The 20,508-nt window shown below is 35.9% G+C and overlaps 1 pseudogene; it reads left to right on the forward strand.

Annotated features, from left to right (window-relative positions):
- The first annotated feature begins 254 nt into the window (after nucleotides 1–254).
- LOC149140009 (DNA replication licensing factor MCM7-like) overlaps nucleotides 255–20,508 on the forward strand; it is a 146,577-nt pseudogene continuing 126,323 nt past the window's right edge.

The following is a 20,508-nucleotide window of genomic DNA, read 5'->3' on the forward strand; positions in this document are numbered from 1 at the left end:
AGCTCAAGACCATTCTCAGACTCGCATTGCAAGAACAGTCTGAAAATACTAAAGCCATGGAGGAAAATTTAGACATGTTGAATGATAAATTCATTGTCTATGTGGAATCTGTCCACCACCCGCACTTCGTCATGTGGGACTCGCCACATTACGTTATGCTCAAGCGTCGTATAGCTACCATGCAGGCTAGTGTCGGTGGCTCTCGAAGCATCAATAAAGAGACAACTGGTGCCTCCACCAGTCACTAGGCCACGATGAACACCCCTGTTGGAAGTTCTCCGGAGAAGGCCATCAGGTTAGAAGACAATCCCTCAAATGACATTGCTTAATGAAAAGGTGTATTATGATTTTTGCAGGTCTTTGGAGTCATCCTCACATCTATGGAACTCTCAACAATAATGCTACTCTCTATGATTTGGTTCCCCCATATACTCACATTTCTCGCCCTCTTAGGTTAATGGGAAATTTTGGTAATTTTTGCAGAATTGGTAAGCAGAACCTCCATCTCTCCTTTCAGCTCAGAAGTAGGGGCTTTTTTGGTAACTATTGTAAAAGAAAAATCTGGAACTGGTGTAAGAGGGGCCTTTTTTGTAACTATTGTAAAAGGAAAGTATGGAACTGATGTAAGAGCATCCTGCTCGAGCCACCCCACTCTGAGTGTAAATACCATCTTTTGAATTAATAGATACTTACTTACAAAAAAAATATTATTACTTGTCTACTTAGCTATGGAAAAATAACCAATGCACCTTATTAAGGAGATGATCTTGTGCATGACTTTGCAACTTTTATGGATTTTCATGGCTAGGGTTTGTGGATGGAAATAATGTTTTGAGTAACTGTTCTCTTTGAGACTTGGATTTAGTTTATGAATGATTATTAAGTGTAATTTTACTTTTGTAGTGAAGGTGGTGCATTCTCTTCATGTTATTATTCAACAAATCCTTCCTTTAAAACCTTAGTAATATTTTCAGTGGAGAGTCTTCCCCTGAATTTTCTTAAGTTTGTAAGGTAATAGGTGGATCTTCTAAGGTTTGTGATGGAAAAACCTAGTCATCACCCTATATCTACTTACATCTCTTCTAGGGAATCCTTAGTTGACTCCATATGCTCGAAAAATATAGTAGGCACTATTATTCCCCTAGTATTTAATCATAAAACATAAATTCTAACTTCTAATTTATGTTTAGGATTAGATTAGAGTTTAAAACAGATTTACATGCATTCTTAGCCATAAATAGACTAGACATCTTAGCATATGAAGATATAAATGTAGCCTAGATTGATTGAAAGAAAAATATTCCTAATTTTTTTCCTTAAATATTAGTCTTTATTAAAATAGAATTATAATAACTTATTTATTATTATTAAATTGTTTGATTATAATCAGAAGTTAATACATTCAAATACAAATAAAATATACACTTAGTCAATAGAATAATCATATTTCCAGTGTGTTGGCGGGCCACTAGGCTATTACAGAAACCTATAGAACCAAGGTTCTTGACACAATTTGGTTGACAGAGGAGGAAGCCTTAATAAAATGGAAAGTCCTACCAACAAATTATTGTAGGTTCCAACCTTCCATCCATAGTCAGGTATGGGTAATCCTGAGCATATGAAAAGAATCACGTCCTCCAGCTACCAAGGAAAATTAAACCCAAATGTATCTAACTAGTACAACTGTAGAAAATTTCACTAGACGAGGTGGTAGTTTCTTTATAAAAAGATTAAAAAATTTCATAGGCCACACCCCAAGGGTCAATTTAAAAATAGAAAAACATGTATGATAAAGGGACATACAAAATGAAAAGTCATGTGATACACATCCCAAGGGTTTAATTTAAATATAGAATAACATGTATGATAGAGGGACATGGGATACAAATCCCAAGAGACAAGTCCAGGAGAATGAAATGAGACAAATATCTTTGTAACTACTAGTGTAGTTAAAAAAAATTCAGATTCCTTTTCTTCAATTATCTATGCTTAGTTGTGAATAATTTATGATGTATAATGGGTTTTTGTATGACATACCTTCCAAATTAATTTTACATATACTTTAATGGTGGGTGCTCTATCTCATGGTAATGTTGCTCTGAACCAAGTATCCTCACCTTGGAATAAGGTAAATGACAAGAATATTTTCAACAATAAATAACACCATGTAGGCCTAAATATGTCTTATGACTTCTCAGTTGTATATATTATAGGATGGAACTATAAGATTTGTTTCTCAATATAATGACATATAGTCAAACCAACGGATTTGTAAATGTTAGTTGTACATTTCTATCACTCTGAAAACATTTGCAACCCTTTGTCAACTTGAGATTTTTGGGATTTTGGAACCATCATGTCTTTCAAATTGAACACTACTATAGAAAAGGAAAATTGACCTACATCACCAAATTTACCTTTCCTTCCAAGAACAAAGTTTAATCTTATGTTAAGTTATGTATTTTGTCATAGAAACTAACTATAAGATCTCATCAGTCCATAATTGATGCACATTCTCTTTTTTTCATTATCTTTCACTTTCTTATTGTTGTGTTGAATTCTCCATTGATAGTAGAAGACACAAGGTTTTGGGGTTTACTAGGAAGTAATGATGGAGTATATAAAGGAAACATGGAATAGCTTTTTGACATAAAACAAAACCAATCAGTGGGGGGGTTTATAAATCTGAAAATTAAAGTTTTGGTCAAGGACGAGGTGGGGGTCCTCCTACTGAAGATTGTGGAAGTTTAAAAATTTCTCCACCTGTGAGGGAGATGTAGTAACCAGGCTTACCAATGAGAAGGTTCCATACTTCAATGCTCCCATATACTTGCAAAATAAAACCCATATATGCAAAGTTGAAGAAATATTTAATCTTATTTTTTTGTAAAGATGATGGAGGGCATCATTGCTACCTCATATACTCCTGGAGACAAGTTTTTACATTGATCTTGCAAAGTTGTTACCTTTGCAGAAATTTCTTCCTCAACCCAAGGGCTAGTCGAATGGTGGTAGAGGAAGATATCGATGACCATACAATGGTTATTAATTATATGGCCTATTCTGATAGCCAGATCCTTTTGGTAGCCGTTTGAAAATTTTTATGCCATGGTAGTAAATTTCATCATCCATTCTAAAGTGACCTAGTGAAGAAAGATGGCAGTTCATAAGTTGTTTGTTATATACCTATCCATTCAATTTAGTAGGTGAACATATATTTGTGTTTTTAACCTCGATGCATGTTGCAAACTGATTCAAGGTGAATTATGACTAGAGTTGGATTTTATTTTACAGTTTTGGTTGTTGTATTCCTAACCTAAAAAAAAAATGTAATATACAAAAAGGACTTGTTACATCTCAGATGAGGCTTGATGTTATTGTGGATAAGAAATGCTTCGAGGTACTGGAAGATGCTAGGTCTGAAATATCGAGTGGTTCTCAACATAAACCTTAATGCCAAAATTCACTAAACCAACAACACATCAAGATGATGTAGGGTTTTTTAGCCACTATATCCAACTCAAGGTGAGAGGTTTGTCAAGCCAGTTGAGGAGGTGTTAGATGAGAACACATTGGACCAGCGTTCAAATATGACAACAAAACAAAGGGAGGATTACATTAATCCTACGGTGGATAGATAACTTAGTTGGCACAACATATGTTCGTATGAGATAGATTCTAAAACTATGATAAATAGATGAGAGAATGCATAGTATGAACAAACCACCCAGTGGTGTGTTATACTACAAACCCGCTGGTTGATTGGTGTTGAGGTAAAGGACCCATTGTTGTTTGATGGGACAAAATATATCATTGAATTTGTTGAGTAGGTGGAAGTGCAGATTGAGCTAGGTAGTAGGTTGCAGCATTGGATATCACTTTGGAAAAGGTATCGATACATTTGTGGTTAACACATAAGAACACATTGCCATCGAATGGTTCTCAGCATGAAAAACAATGCCAAAATTCCCTAAACCAACAACACAGTTGGAGGATGGAATGGATAAAGGTAAATGCATTATTTAAACAAATTATGAAAAAACAATCGAAAGGGAAGCCATTAGTAGATACATTGAGTTGATCAATGAAATGCGGGCCTTGAAAAAAAATAAAATTGTTTATATATGTATTGGAGCCTGGATGTAACAAATAGGGGCTTGCATTATAGTAGCAGGACATTAACACCTCCAACAGGTTCAACTCCCTCAACAGAACAAAGCCCAACAGAATCCTATGCAAGACCCCAATGCCTCCAATAGGTTCGACTCCCTCAAGATGAAACCCTTTATTTTCCTAACAAAAAAAGAGCCCAATAGAACCCTCTCCAGAACTACTCTATCACGACTTTTGTTTTCCCAACAGAACCCTGCTTGCTCTAATTCCTTCACTATAACAGAACCCTCCAGACTCTCATGCCTTCACTACAATAGGGGATTTCATCTCATGATTTCACTACAACATAACCCTCCACAAAATTTTTGGCTTCGCTCTCATGCCTTCAGTGCAACCCTTGGAAAAATTTCTCACAAGGCTCTCATGCCTTACCTTTTGTTTACCTGAAATAATGTCACTTGTACTCTCATGCATTCATTGCAACCCTTAGCTAAATTTATCACAGGGCTCTCATGCCTTCATTGGAACCCTCAGTGAAATTTTTCACAGGGCTCTCATGCCTTCCCTTTTATTTTCCCGAAATAATGTCGCTCTCACGATAGGTGCACGATAGTCAACTCTTTTTGTTGCTTTACCTGCCCCTTTTTTTATGCACTTGGCCAAAATAATCAATAAAAAATACCTTAAAATACTTATATTCCTATATAGTATATAAAAACCCAAAATCCTCTTACTATATAGTCAATATAGTGTTTTATTTTATCTTTTATTTTTTTTACCCCAATATGAACGCACATGATATAGTATTGCTTTGTCAGTAAAGCCCTCGTGATTTGAGGTAGGAGCATGATTTCTCCTGAAAGGTATCCATGGCCACTTACTTGATGGTCCTTCTAAGGAGATATTTTTGAGATCTATTATTTCATTAGACATATTTTTAGTAATCTTTTAAAGGCTTTCTAAATCTACAACCTCTTTTTCCTTTTTTTCATCAATATTTTTAGTATTTGTTGGTTTTCTCAATGCAACCCATATGCATAATAGCATCAAATCACAAGATATTCAGGAACGAAAACAAGAGAAAAATGATGCATACTAAGAAATTGGATAGGGGGTACAAAGACAACTCATGTTTTTGAGATCTCATATTCAAATAAAAAATTCCCTCCTCGGACAATAGGAAGTGAATTTGCAATGGTTCTAGTTGATCCTAACTCAGGGGGATGGCAGAAGGTCTAGAAAAAGAATGGCAAGAAAGAGAAGTTAAGTGATTATTATCACACTTAAATTCAAAAATTTTTACGTAATTTTTTTAGTTTTTCTCTTTTGCACATAAGCTAAGAGGCTTATCTTAATAAATGCTTTCAACATCTACAGAATGCAATTTTTTTCCTTGTTTAAAGTTGAATAAAATTATAGATTTTTTCCCATTGGAAAAAAAATTGTTGGTTTTCTCAATGTAAATATTGGTTTTTTTAATGGAATTGCTACTTTTGTGGATATACTTGGAAGATTTTTATCAACATTCAAAAAATCATAAAAATTTCCTGATAATGTGGCTTTATTTGGTATTATTAAATAATTTCAATCGATGGAGATAGAGAAATAGTATAAAGTTTGATTAGCACACTATCAACAAGAATAGAATCAACGGGAATTTTATTCAAAAAAAAAAAAACTTATTGATGTATTTGATTGATTCATTTGGATTCATCTTAATACGTGAAGGTTCAATTATTAAAGATGATGGTGATTTGTCTTCACCAATGTTTTTCAAAAAATTGGTTTGAAACATATCCCAACTAGTAATAGAACCATCCAGTAAATAAAAATATCAGGAATATTCTTTTCCCTCAAAATTATAATGGAAAATCCTACAAACAACGTCCTCATGTTGAACTCCCTAAAGTTTCAAAGAAATCATGAATTGCTTTATGTGTTCTTCTGGGGAAATTTCACCTTCAATGTTGTACTTAGGCTTAAATCTCTTAGGATGTTTGGGAAAATAATTTTTAACTCCTTTAACATTAATAGAACTTGCAGATAACAAGGTTTGTTACGCAATGGTGACGATATGACGTGGAGGACATGGTAATGATAAAATTACAGATTGGATGATTTGATTTGAATAAGTTTGAAAATAAGTTATCTAAACAGAAGTGGAAAAATATGTAGGTGTATGTATAAAGGTCGTTTGAATAGAAGTACTAATTGGTAGCAATGGTTGCATAGAAACTACCTCAGATTCATAATCAACCTCTTCAAAAGGAAACAAAGGGTTTGTAAATGATGAAAAAATAGATTTTGATTATGGATCTACTTGAGATGAAGAAGAAAAACCAATATGTATTTCCCTTTTAGGCCTTTGTTTTTCAGAGAAACTAAATAAAATTGGGGATAAACCCAAATTTTTACTTTGAGAAAATGTGAAATCTCTTGAAAGTTGCAATTGAGGGTGAATGGGTGAAAAAAGAACCTCAAAAGTGGAAGTTTCATATGTGATTGGATAACATATAGTTGAAGATGATCTAGAAACATGTAATATTGTAGAAAGTGTAGCTTGTGGTTCACCTTGGTGATAAAATATGGGAAGGGTACTAGAAATATTTGATATGTGTGGAATATTTATGTATAAATATTTATCAACCATACATATTCTGGTCCTCCTTCTAGTGCCAAATTTTAGTCAGGAAAAAAATTTCCTCCCACAACAAGAGAGTTATCACCCGATGAGTTTCCCAATTAGACCCATATTTGTTTGGGATGGTGATACTCTTTAGAACAAAGGCTTGGCTTCATGTGTTAGTATCCTACGTTATAGTAATCAAATCCCAACTTAGTATTTTCATCTTTTTGGTCTTTTTGTAAAGTTTTGCTATGATCTCTTAGAGATCAAGTTATCAGTCTTTTGAGTGAAGATAATAATAGATTTGGTTTTTTCATACTTGAGTCAAATCAAGTGGTGTATTTTCAAGTCAATTTCAAGGGCAAATAGAATATTTCATCAAATTATCATCATCACAAGTTATTGTTGCGCTTTCCCTTTGCACCGTGCTTCTGCAAAATGGAGGCTTTCATGTGCCACAATCACTCTCAAGTTCCAAATTTCTCTTCTCTAAGACAATTCACATTTTGCGTTATTAGTTTCATCTTTAGTAATTGAGAAGAATGCCCAGAAAATCTCACAACCCTCATAAACTTGAATGTGTTGCGCTTTCTTGCTGCGCTACTATCATAAGCATGAAGTTTGGTAGAATATGGGGATTTTTGTGCTATTTCAGTTCGTGGAGCCTCAAGGATGTTTTTAATACGTTCAACATCATCAACAAGTTATTTTCTTCATTTAGAGACCCTAGTGCTCATCCAAACCTATGAAGGTGAAATTGCGTTGCGCTTCTACTGTAGATAATGATTTTGAAACATGGAAGGTTCGCAAAATGAAACGAGGTTTCTCAAGGGGAATTTGATGGTGTCCAGGTGATTTTCTACATGCATGAATTTTTCAGAGGCTCAGAAAGTGGTCAGAACTAGTCAAACCATCAATTCATTGCGCTTCTGTGCTGCGTTTCAACTGAATTAGGAAGTAGCGCAGCGCCAATGTTGTGCTTCCACACAATCAACTCTTTGACTGACTAATTTGTATCTAAATCTTGTGTAATTTATTTTTATGGTCATGGTTTATATTTTAAAGTGTTTAGGAGCTTTCAAACTCGATTTAGGCTTTGTATTTAAAGTAATTTGTTTGAAATTCCTTAGTCAAAATAGTTCCAAGTTTATAGAGAAGTGGTTCTATATTTGATGTTGAAGGAAGAAACATAAATATTTTTAGGGAATTCGGTTCCTAGAGGTGGGAACTGATTGTTTTTACCTATTTATGATGTAATTTTGATGAAGCAAAGGGTTGGTCAGGGTTACATAAATAAAACACTGTGCATTGTACTTTTCATTTCAAAAAAGTTTTTTCAATGAATGAAGAACACTGAGGTCTACTTTTATAAGGATTCATGTGTCAATTTCTAATGTTGATGTTCTCTCATGTGTTGTAAGTTTTTTATTATGTTATCATCATGCTTTAATGTTATGTCTTCATGTTTAGTTTAGCAAGGATTTATTTCATAATTCACTGTTAAAGTTCTCTATCATAGCTTACTAAACATTTAATATTTTCCTTCCATAATGAAATTTAGAATTCATCCTCAATCAAATACTTTAGATGTCATTATTCCACCATTCCTTTGCTCACCACTCTACAATGAATTTCATTAAAACACTAGAAGGATTTCCTACCTTTCCTATGTCAAAATATTCCTCATCTCTTCATCTTCTCACTGGAAAATCAATCATCTTAACGTGACTCCATGCCCAATGGAGATCCCTATTCCCTACCATCAAATTGTTAAATCTTATTTTCCCTCTGATATTAATACCTAACCTAAGACCTAGCAATTGAATATACATATAGAGAGATCCCTCTCTGAAGATGGATGATCCAGGAGGATCTCATCAGATCAGTTACATAGGTCATCGTCAGTGTTTAGTGTCGTCGTCAACATTCAATTCAGTGTCGTCAGTTTAGACAGTGTTGTATATGGTTCAGGTTGTTCAGGTGATGTCTATGGTTTTTCATGGTGTTCAGTTGATATGGTTTGTACCTGGATGTCGACATGTGCTTATCGTCACTTCCACCAAGATTTGGTTGTCGACGTGTTTCTCGTCCGCTTCGCAGGATTTGGGTGTTGACAAAGGTTTGTCGTCACAAATGTAACATTGTGTCGATGATCGGTATGTATGTTTGAATGTCACTTATGACATTTAGTTGGAAAGTGGTTTTCTCATTCGATGTAAAAAAATCCCAATGACAAAAACCCTAACCTAATCATAAACCCTAATCTATCCAAGACATGTATTAAAACCATTAAAACCTAAACCTATGTGTCTAAACCCTAAGTCCTAGACCATAACTCTATACATTGAAATATGTATTAAAACTACACTTTAATACATTGCAAGGCCTAAACCTAAACCTATACCTACGGAACATGCGAAATTCTAAATCTACACAACTATGTGTTAAAACAATGCATAAAAACCATCAAAACCAAAGTTCTAACCCTCTCGGCCTATGTAATATATCAGATTACATTGCAAAAACAATACATATTAGTATTAACCGCTAGTTTTACCATGCGGGATCCTAATCGTGGTAATTATTGTGTTCACATGAGTGGAGTCAACAGATGGAGGTTAGATCTCACCGCTACTTCTCACCGCAGCGGATATACCAGTCATGTGAATAGAGGAACCACAGAGTTAATGTAACCACAACAGATAGTTGCGTCGGAACCACGAAGGGTTACGGGTTCATGTGACCAGTTGGGCATAAAATGTCAGAGTTAGCATTGACCATTCTGGAGTTAACTGTCGAGCCTTAACCATGCAGGAGTCAGTTGATAAGTGAACAAGTTACACCGGAACCGTCGGAGCACCGTTAGCCGAGACTGTCAAGGCAAGCACGGAGGTGGCAGCTTGTGGCTGGTCACATGTAACCGTCAGCCTTCTCCACACTATTAACCTGACCACCAGTGGGTTTTTTATAACCAAAGTATATTTTTGGGTTTTGTTATGTCTTGTTCTAAATTAAATGCAACCACCATGTAACCTCTCACCTAGGTGTCACAATGAGACAAGACTCGTGTTATAAAACCAGCTCAAGAAAAGATAGAAAAGATAGATCAACGCCTTAGAATTCAGCCTCTTCGAGGGGGCAACCTCCTTTACATTACATAAATGAACAATTCTTGGATGATTCAAATGACAAAGCCTCCTTTCTATATATAGGAGTCTAAGGAGTCACAATATAACCCAGCCGACCTAACAATAATAATATAAAGCCACAAAAATAACAATAGAGGGATTCTATGGGGCACAGTAATAACAATATGGGGATAATAGGGGCACAACAATATTAATAAGGGATGCAACTACAATAGTAATGGGGTAATCACTAGTATTATAGGGACCCACATGCCCCTCTCCTTCAAAAAAGTGTTGTCCTCAACGCTTGAGTAGTTCTAGATGCTTTTGTATAAAATTCTCATCCTCCCATGTGGAATCTTCAGCGGATAAGTTCTTCCACTTGATAAGATACTCCAAAATTGATTGATTTCGTAGCTGTCGAGTTCTTGTTTTTGTGACTACTTCAGGTTCCAATATAATTTTTCCTTCCTCGTCAAGTTCTGGCAATATTATTTGAACTGGGAGCTTGTTGCCTATAACCTTCTTTAAACATGAAACATGGAAAACTGGGTGCAATCGAGAAGCTGCAGGAAGCTCCAATTTGTATACCATAGTACCAATCTTTTTCAACACCTTGTACAGACCATAATACTTTGGTGATAATTTATTATCCTTCTTAGCTTGCTTGAGGGAAATTTGCTTATATGGTTGTAGTCGTAGGAATACCCAATCACCTACATCAAAACTTCTTTCGCTACGATGTTGATCTGCCTGTTGTTTCATTCTATTCTGTGCCAACATGTGGTTATCCTTTAAGAGTTGGAGGACTTGTTGTTGATGTTCGATGTGATGTTCCACTGCTTGAACCTTAGAATTTTCTCTTAAATATGATGTGATGGATGGTGGCTGATATCCATAAAGTTCAATAAATGGGGTCATTTTTTTTGCTGTATGGAAGGAAGTGTTATACCACCATTCAGCCAGAGGCAACCATTTGACCCATTGTGTCTGTTTATTAGATACAAAGTAACGAAGATATCCTTCCAAACATTTGTTTACTATCTCAGTTTTCCCATCAGATTGAGGATGATAAGATGAGCTATGAGCTAACTGAGTACCAAGACAAGAAAATAATTTTGTCCAAAAATTTCCAGTGAAAATGGGATCTCTGTCACTTACAATAATCTTTGGGTTTCCATGTAGCTTTTGAATTGTTTCCATAAATGCAGTAGAAACTGTACTGGCTTTAAATGGATGTGATAATGCACAAAAGTGTGCATACTTGGTAAGTCTGTCAACTACCACCATGATGACTCTCTTTCCCTCGGACTTGGGTAAACCTGTGATAAAATCCATTGAAACCTCCTCCCAACGTTGGCTTGGAATGGATAAAGGTTGTAATAGACCCGATGTCTTAATTGTTTCAACTTTATTTTGTTGGCAAACCAACATTTCGCCACAAATTTTTGAATATCCGATTTAAGGCCATCCCAAAAAAATTCCTTCTTAACCCTGTGGTAAGTTTTTAAAAATCCTGGGTACCCTCCTAAGGGATAAGTGTGCGATTCCATAAGAATCTTTTGTTTTAGTTGGGAATTCTTACAGAGGTATAAGCGATCTTTGTACCATAAAGAATCATTTTGTCAGCGAAATGTATCAGACGTACTGGAATCTTAGTGTAACTTTCAAATAAGTGCCCACACTTCTTCATCATTCTTCCATTCCTCCCTTGCTTTGTTTATCCAATCTGGTTGGATAATAGAAATGGTGCACAACAATGCTTCCACATCCTCATCCTTTCTTGAGAGTGCATCTGCCACCACATTTTTCTTCCTTTTTTGTAGATGATTTCAAAGTCATAACCCAACATCTTTGTGACCCACTTTTGTTGCTCTTCAGAGGATAATCTTTGTTCTAAAAAGTATTTAAGGCTATCATGATCCATTTTTACCTTGCAGTGTCTTCCCATTAGGTAGGGTCGCCATTTCTTAAGTACATGGAGTATTGCCAAAATTTCCTTCTCATAAATAGCTTTATGTAAAAACTTTCCCTTGATTGGATGACTTTCAAAAGCAATGGGTCTTTCATCTTGCATTAAAGCAGCACCAATTCCATTTCCTGAAGCATCACATTCCACAATAAAGGTTTTTGTGAAGTTCGGTGTAGCTAAGACCGGTGCTTGGCACATTGCCTCTTTAATATGTTCGAAGGTCTTTGTTACTTCTGGAGTCCATGAAAATGCATCTTTCTTCAATAATGTTGTTATAGGTGCTGCTATTCTCCCATAATTCTTAAGAAACTTGCGATAATACCCTGTCAACCCGAGAAATCCTCGCAGATGCTTTATGGATGTGGGGATTTTCCATTCCTTAATGGCTTTAATTTTGCTGGGGTCTACCTTAACTCCTTCATGAGATACAATATGACCCATATATTCCACCTCTTGTACTCCAAAGAAACATTTGGATCTTTTTGCATATAATTGTTTCTCCTCCAATAGTTGTAGCACCCTGTCAACATGTTCAACATGATCCTTCCAAGACTTGCTGTAGATTAGTATATCATCAAAAAATACTAACACAAATTTTCTAAGGAATGGTTTGAAAATGGAATTCATCAAACCTTGAAATGTTGAAGGTGCATTGGTAAGGCCAAAAGGCATGACCAAAAATTCGTAATGACCCTCATGAGTTCTAAATGTTGTTTTCAGAATGTCTTCAGTGTTCATTCTGATTTGATGATATCCTGAACGAAGATCCAACTTGGTGAAGTAAATTGATCCATGCAATTCATCCAGTAATTCATCAATAACGGGAATGGGAAACTTATCTTTAATAGTGATATTGTTGATCTCCCTATAATCAAGACACATGCACCATGATCCATCCTTCTTGTGCACTAATACTACTAGAGCAGAGAAAGAACTTTGACTCGGTTGAATTATACTAGCCTCTAGCATTTCTGCAACCATAAGTTCAATTTCACTCTTTTGGGCATAGGGATATCTGTATGGCCTGATGTTTGGAGGAACACCTCCTGGAATCAGATGAATAGCATGATCATGATCACGAATAGGTGGGAGACTTTTGGGAGCCTCAAATACCTTGGAATGATTGTCCAAGACTTTTTGGAGATCTGGAGAAATAGATGATTCCCATGTGGAAACATCTAGCGAACATAATTGTGCAATTACACCCCTTTGTTCCTTTTTTAGAAGCTTTGTCATACCGTTAGAGCTTATTATCTTTCCCGATTTCCCTGAAATACCCCTTAATTCAACTTCCTTTCCTTTCACAGAAAATTTCATGAAGAGTTCTTGAAAATTAAAAGCTATTGTACCCAAGGATTGTAGCCATTGGACTCCTAGTACAACATCAACACCTCCCAATGGAATGGAAAGCATTGGGCTAGTCAATACATATTCTCCCATCGATAGCTTGATATTTTGGCACTTTCCAGAGCAATTTATTGTTCCTCCATTTGCAACCATCACTTGACACTCTGGTGCTGGATATAAGAAGCAATTCAATTCTTTTGCTACTTTACAATGAATAAAATTGTGGGTACTTCCTGAATTAATCAACACTATTACCTTTTTATTCTTAATTTGTCCTTCTATCTTGATAGTTTGAGGAGTCGTAATTCCCGCCAATGCATTACAAGATATGGTTGGATTCGTTTCTTCTTTATCTAGGCTTTGTTCCTGGAGTATATCCTCTTCTTTTGACCTTTCTTGCTCCCTTTCTTCTTCCTCTTCGTAATCTATGTAGAATAATTTCTTCTTATCACACTTATGACCTTCAGTGTATTTTCTATCACAAATGTAACAAAGCCCTTTTGCTCTTTTTTCTTCCAATTGTTGTGGTGTCAACCTTATAGGTTGTGGAATACTAGGGGCAACAACACTTCCATCTTTATAGTTGTGAGTGGTATGCTTCCTGGTTGCCATAATTTTTCTTTCCATTTTTCTTGCTAACCTGAATGCCTTCTCTAATGAATCAGGTTCCCAAAGGCGAACATCATGTTGGATATTATTCTTTAAAGTCCCTATGAACACATCAATCCTATGCTCCTCTGGAATATTTTTTACCCTTATGTTCAATTTTTGGAACTCCTCAATGTGCTCCATTATTGAACCCTTTTGTTTGAGACTTATCAATTGGCTAAAAAAAGTGTTGCTTTTTTTATCCTCATAACGTGCTGTCAATTCTTCCGTAAAAACTACCCAAGTGATAATTTGTTTACGAGAGAAAATCCATTGATACCATACAAACTGATTTGGTTCCAAATATAAAGTTGCAATACGTACCTTTTGTGTGTTTTGCACATTATTGAGATCAAAAAATTGCTCCATCTGTAATATCCATGTTGCGGGATCCTTGCCATAAAACTTCCTCATATCGATTTTTGGAATATGGTGGGTCTTCGATCCCACATTAGAGTCTAAGAAATCATGATTAACATTTCTTTTGTTCGCATCATGAGTTTCCTTTACTACCTTTTCACCATTAGTAAGTATTTCTTGTAGAAAATTTGTCAAATCTGTCTTCAAATCTGCCATGTCTCTCTTCAAATCTGTCTTTAAATCTATCTTCAAATCATCCATCTTAGCTTCCACGCCCTTTATCTTAGATTCCACGCCATTTATCTTAGCTTCTGTTAGCTTTTGTGAGAGTGACATTTGTTGCACTTGTCCTTGTAATTTTGACATATCATGTAGCATTTCTTCCTCTTTTTCATGAGTCATGCTAGAGCTTTCAGGTTACTTACTAGGTGTTTGCATTTTCTTTCCTCGAGGCATCAGTTACCGATAGTAATGCTCTACTATGCCCTTTGAATTCCTTCAAAATAAATTTTCAAACCAATCTTAAGCAAAAATTTAAAAGAATCTACACACCTTTTTTCACTTTGTAGGAGCTCGATATTGCCTCTGATGTATCTATGTACTTTTGGATCATCCAGTTCTAAAATTGCAACCTGCAGTAGCCCTCTATTTCCTCTTTCCAATGCCACTAGTTTGATCCAAATTGGATTCTCCAAGGAAGAGTTATGCAAAATCTCCCACAATGACCTGATTATAGACTAGTTCAATAGAGTGATCTTGTACGACATGCCACGAGCCAATGTTTCAACCTTTGGATCTAAAAAATATCTACAAGAAACCACAGTCCATCCTCTTTCTGTACCTTCTTACGAAATTTCAATCCGATGCTCAGAGAGAAAGTTATGATGATTTCCCCAGGTCACCTATTTGGAATGTAATTCGGGAGTCTGCAAAAAGACCAACTTCCTCAGATCATATCTCCGCAAATATAGCGCGAAAAGCTCTGAAATTCGGACCTGAGGTTCAGCGCGATTTCTTCTCAAATGGGTTTTTTAGCTTCTGAAATGTCACTGAAAAAAAAAAGTTATAGAAAAAATGCCACGATGACCTATTTGGAGTAGCGAAACCCTAGAATCCAAACCTCTGATACCAAATGTTATGAAACCAGCTCAAGAAAAGATAGTAAAGATAGATCAACGACTTATAATTCAGCCTCTTCGAGGGGGCAACCTCCTTTACATTACATAAATGAACAATTCTTGGATGATTCAAATGATAAAACCTCCTTTCTATATATAGGAGTCTAAGGAGTCACAATATAACCCAACCGACCTAACAATAATAATATAAAGCCACAAAAATAACAATAGAGGGATTCTATGGGGCACAGTAATAACAATATGGAGATAATAGGGGCACAACAATATTAATAAGGGATGAAACTACAATAGTAATGGGGTAATCACTAGTATTATAGGGACCCAACAACCTGACCCTCTAAACATCCAAATCAAGCCATTCATGCCTATTTGAGCTTGAGGGGCCTCGAATGCACCTGGTGGATGTTAAAAAGGAAATTTCGGTTCATTGAAGGATTATTGGTGGTTTTGGTTTTTGTATGCAGATTCTAGAAGTCATAGGCAGTTTTGTTTTCAGGGTAACAGGAGCATCTGGAATCGGAATTAGGAACCGTGATAGGTGTTGGAAAGCTAGTTCAGAGAGATTCCTTTTGACAGTGATCAGAAGTGCCTGCATGCACATTTATTCTAGTCTATTCTCTGTGTAATATAACTCCTTGGTTTCAATCCTAATAAAGCGGTCGCCCATCTTGAAAGTGGACCTGGAGACGTAGTCCTTCAGGGACGAAATTTGTAATCAACTTTGTTGTATGGTATCGCTATGTTTTTATTGTTTTCACTTTTGTTATGCATCTTACTTATGTTTAATAAGCTATCGTAAAGTCTTCTTCTCAAGAAGTTTTCTTCGATTTCTACACTTTTAGTTCACATTCAACTTATTAATGGCTAATCAATTCTACATCAGTTTTAACTTATGATAATTTCATATCATATAATTCGGTATCAGAACAGGTTTCGTTTGTAGAATTTTCCATTGAATGTTAACCAGGTCAAAGTCGCAACAAGGAGAACGAATCCTTGAGTAGATTGATCCAAAGATTGGAAAGATATGAGTCGTTCATAAGTCGACCATGACAAGATCTGATGCAGGTGAAAACACTGAAACTAAGATGAGTGATGAACAGTTTCAGCAAGCATTCTTGACTATGCAACAGATGTTGGGAGAACTGTATGAAGACAAGAAGGCGAGAGATGCAACTTCTTCTTCAAAGACATCGAAGACAGACAAAGTTAAAGGAAAGGATCATAAACCACCTTCACCTCTGTCATCTCCATCATCCCCTTCTTCTTCTTCTTCTTCTAGTGTAGAATTTGAAATAGAAAAGAAACCAAAGAAAACATCTCTTTGAAACTTGATGTGAAATTTGAGTTACCTATTTATGAAGGCAAAATGAATCCTGAAAAGCTAGATAACTGGATTAAGCAGTTAGAAGTGTATTGTCACATTCAAGAACATTTCTAAAGATAAAAGAAAATTCAGTTAGCTACACTTAGAATGGGGGGAACAACTTTAATCTGGTGGGAAAGTAAAACTCAGATAGATGTAAAGCGTAAAGGAAAAGTCATCTCTTCATGGTATAAGTTTTTAAAAGCTCTTAGGAAACAATTCTATCCTTTAGGATACATGCAACAAATTGTTATTGATTGGCAACATCTGAGGCAATGTAAAGGGCAGAGTTTTTAGGAGTTTACTCAGGAGTTCAGAAAGAAAGCATTGGCGCTTGGTATTTCATTGGATACACGTGAAACTTTTTTAAAATACATTGGTAGTTTACATTCATATTTGCAGAATACATTATTGATGTTTAATCTTGATGATTTTGATGAAGTGTGTGTTCATGCCATACGTATTGAATCAGGTGGCAAACCATTCAAGTTTTCATCGCTATCGTCCAAAGAATTGGAAATCAAATATTCCAATGACATTAAGGGGAAGAACAATTCGAAGAGAAAGAAATCAGCAATAGCTCAGAAGGAAAGTATTACTTGTTCTCATTGTTAGAGAATCGGTCATGATGAATCTAAGTGTTGGAAACTTCATCCAGAACTTAAGCCCAAAAAGTTCCTTAAGGAGAATGATGAAAAGAAGGCAATTGCAGCAGTCCAGCAAGATCTAGGTTCAAATTTAGGTGATGAAAGGAGGATAACTGCCATGGTTACAACAGGTAAAAATTTGACACTGGTTCAAGTTCGAATACTATTGCATCTTCATGAAACATAAATCCTTCAAATAGGGATAAAAGAGTTGAATTATTTAACATAAGGATAACTTCTAAGCATACAAAGACAGATACAATGTTTGACAGTGGATCACAGGCCAACCTAATATTTGAATATTTAGTTAAAATTTTGGGTTTGTAAACACGGAATCATCCAAGACCTTACGCATTAGGATGGATAAATAAATCAACTCAAATAAAAGTCACCAAATAGTGTCGATTAAGATTTGCCACTACAGCTAATTACATTGATGAAGTGGAATTAGATGTGGTTCCAGTAGACATATGTGGAGTTGTCTTAGGAAGTCCTTATCTTTATGATCGTGATGCAATATTTTACAGGAGAGAACATAGATATCACCTTAAGAAATATGGGTTTGAATTTATTATCAAGGCACATCAAAGTAAAAATCACTTGAATTTAGTTAATGCTAATCCGATGAAGCGATTAATAAGTTCAAATAAAATATTTGTAACCATGTGTGTAAAGAAACAACATGATGTTTGTTTAGGTTATGAGTCTCAACTTAAAGATAGTTTGATTAAAGAGATAGAAACTATTCTAGTTCTATGTAAAACCAAACATCTTACTCATAAGAAGGGAATACAACATGAATTACAGTTTGTGCCTAAAGCTCCTCTTCCTAATGTCAGAATGAATCAATTCAGTCCAAGTTTGCAAATTAACAATTACAGGGATACAGGTCAGTATTGGGGAAAGTCAGTGTTACATTTCTCTTATATTGTGTTGGCATTTCATGTTTCGAACAGTTTGGAAACCTCTTTTCAAGTGGAGAGGAAGTCCATTTGTTTTCATATCAAAGCCTTTTCTAAAGCAGTGTCAAAGTATCTAAGGGAAACTTATGCATAAGGGGAAAGTGCTAATCAATGGAAACATCATTTAATGTATAAGGAAAAAGTGATTCAAACAAATCAAAAACTAACTCAATACTTTCAAAGACAAACTAAGTTTCAGTTTATACCTTACAGTTTGATGGGTTTATGGCAGCAAGTTCACTTAGTAATCAGGAAGCAAGAAAGTATGTCAAGTCAAGTAGTTGGTTTGACGTCAAAAACATCTGTGATTGTCTCTGTTATTCCACAAAATATATTGTTAATACATGTTGATGGTATTGAACAATATCCAGTAGAGACTGTTTTCAAAGATGATTATGAATCACTAACTCATGGTTCTACATGGAAATAAATCAATTGCCATGTTCATAACAGGTTGCTTGACCATCTTCGCAAGTTGTTCATACTGGAGATGAATGGAACAGGGAACCGGTTCAAAATGTGCCATGGTCAACATCATCAGGGTCAACACTTGTAGGTGATTGATCGAATGTATTGGTACATCATCAGAACAAGGTGGAAAGTGAGGGAGCTCTACCCTCATTGAATATTTGTTTATTCAAACTTTTGTGTTCCAAAAGCTTTCAAGTGGAGAGGATTGATCCAGGAGGATCTCATCAGATCAGTTGCTCAGGTCATCATCAGTGTTCAGTGTCGTCAGCATTCAGTTTAGTGTCGTTAGTTTAGATAGTGTTTTATATGGTTCAAGTTGATCAGGTGATGTCTATGGTTTTTCATGGTGTTCATTTGATATGGTTTGTACCTGGCTGTCGACATGTGCTGGTCGTTAGTTCCTCCAAGATTTGGTCGTCGACGTGTTTGTTGTCTGCTTCGCAGGATTTGGGTGTCGACAAAGGTTCGTTGTCGCAAATGTAAAAATGTGTTGATGATCAGTATGTATATTTCAATGTCACTTTGTGACATTTAGTTGTAAAGGGGTTTTCTCATTTGATGTAAGAAAATCGTAATGACTAAAACCCTAACCTAATCATAAACCATAATCTATCCAAGCCATGTATTAAAACCATTAAAACCTAAACCTATGTGTCTAAACCCTATGTCCTAGACCATAACTCTATACATTGAAATATGTATCAAAACTACACTTTAATACATTGCAAGGCCTAAACCTAAACCTATACCTAGGGAACATGGTACATTCTAAATCTATGCAACTATGTGTTAAAACAATGCATAAAAACCATCAAAACCAAAGTTCTAACCCTCTCGGCCTATGTAATATATCAAATTACATTGCAAAAACAATACATATCAGTCTTAACGCCAGTTTGACTACACAGGGTCCTAACTGTGGAAATTACAATGTTCACATGAGCAGAGTCAACAGACGGAGGTTAGAGCCCACCGCCACCTCTCACCACAGCGGATATACCGGTCATGTGAACAGAGGAACCATAGATTTAATGTAACTGCAATAGATAGTCGTGTCAGAACTGCGGAGGGTTACGGGTTCATGTGACCAGATGGGTATAAACCATCATAGCTAGCATTGACCATTCTGGAGTTAACCATCGAGCCTTAACTGCGTGGGAGTTAGTGGATATGTCAACAGGTTACACTGAAACTGCCGGAGCACCGTTAGCCGAGACCGTTAGGGCAAGCACCAAGGTGGCAGCCTATGGCTGGTCACATGTAACCGTCAGCCTTCTCCACACTGTTAACCTGACCGCCAATGGGTTTTTTATAACCAATGTATATTTTTGGGTTTTGTTATGCTTTGTTCTAGATTAAATGCAACCACCATGTAACCTCTCACCTAGGTGTCATAATGAGACAAGACCCGACCCTCTAAACATCCAAATCAAGCCATTCATGCCTATCTAAGCCTGAGGGGCCTCGAATTCACCTAGTGGATGTTAAAAAGGTAGTTTTGGTTCATTGAAGAATTATTGGTGGTTTTGGTTTTTGTATGCAGATTCTGGAGGTCATAGGAAGTTTTGTTTTTAGTGTAATGGGAGCATCCAAAGTCAGAATTGGGAACCATGACAGGCATTGGAAAGCTGGTTCAGAGAGATTCCTTTTGACAGTGTTCATAAGTGCCTGCGTGCACATTAAATCTGGTCTATTATTTGTGTAATTGAACTCCTTGGTTTCAATCCTA

This window comes from Pinus tabuliformis, chromosome X (genome assembly GCF_031772625.1).
Source record: "Pinus tabuliformis cultivar Carrire ecotype Pingquan chromosome X, CPIR1, whole genome shotgun sequence".
Taxonomy (NCBI): Eukaryota; Viridiplantae; Streptophyta; class Pinopsida; order Pinales; family Pinaceae; genus Pinus; species Pinus tabuliformis.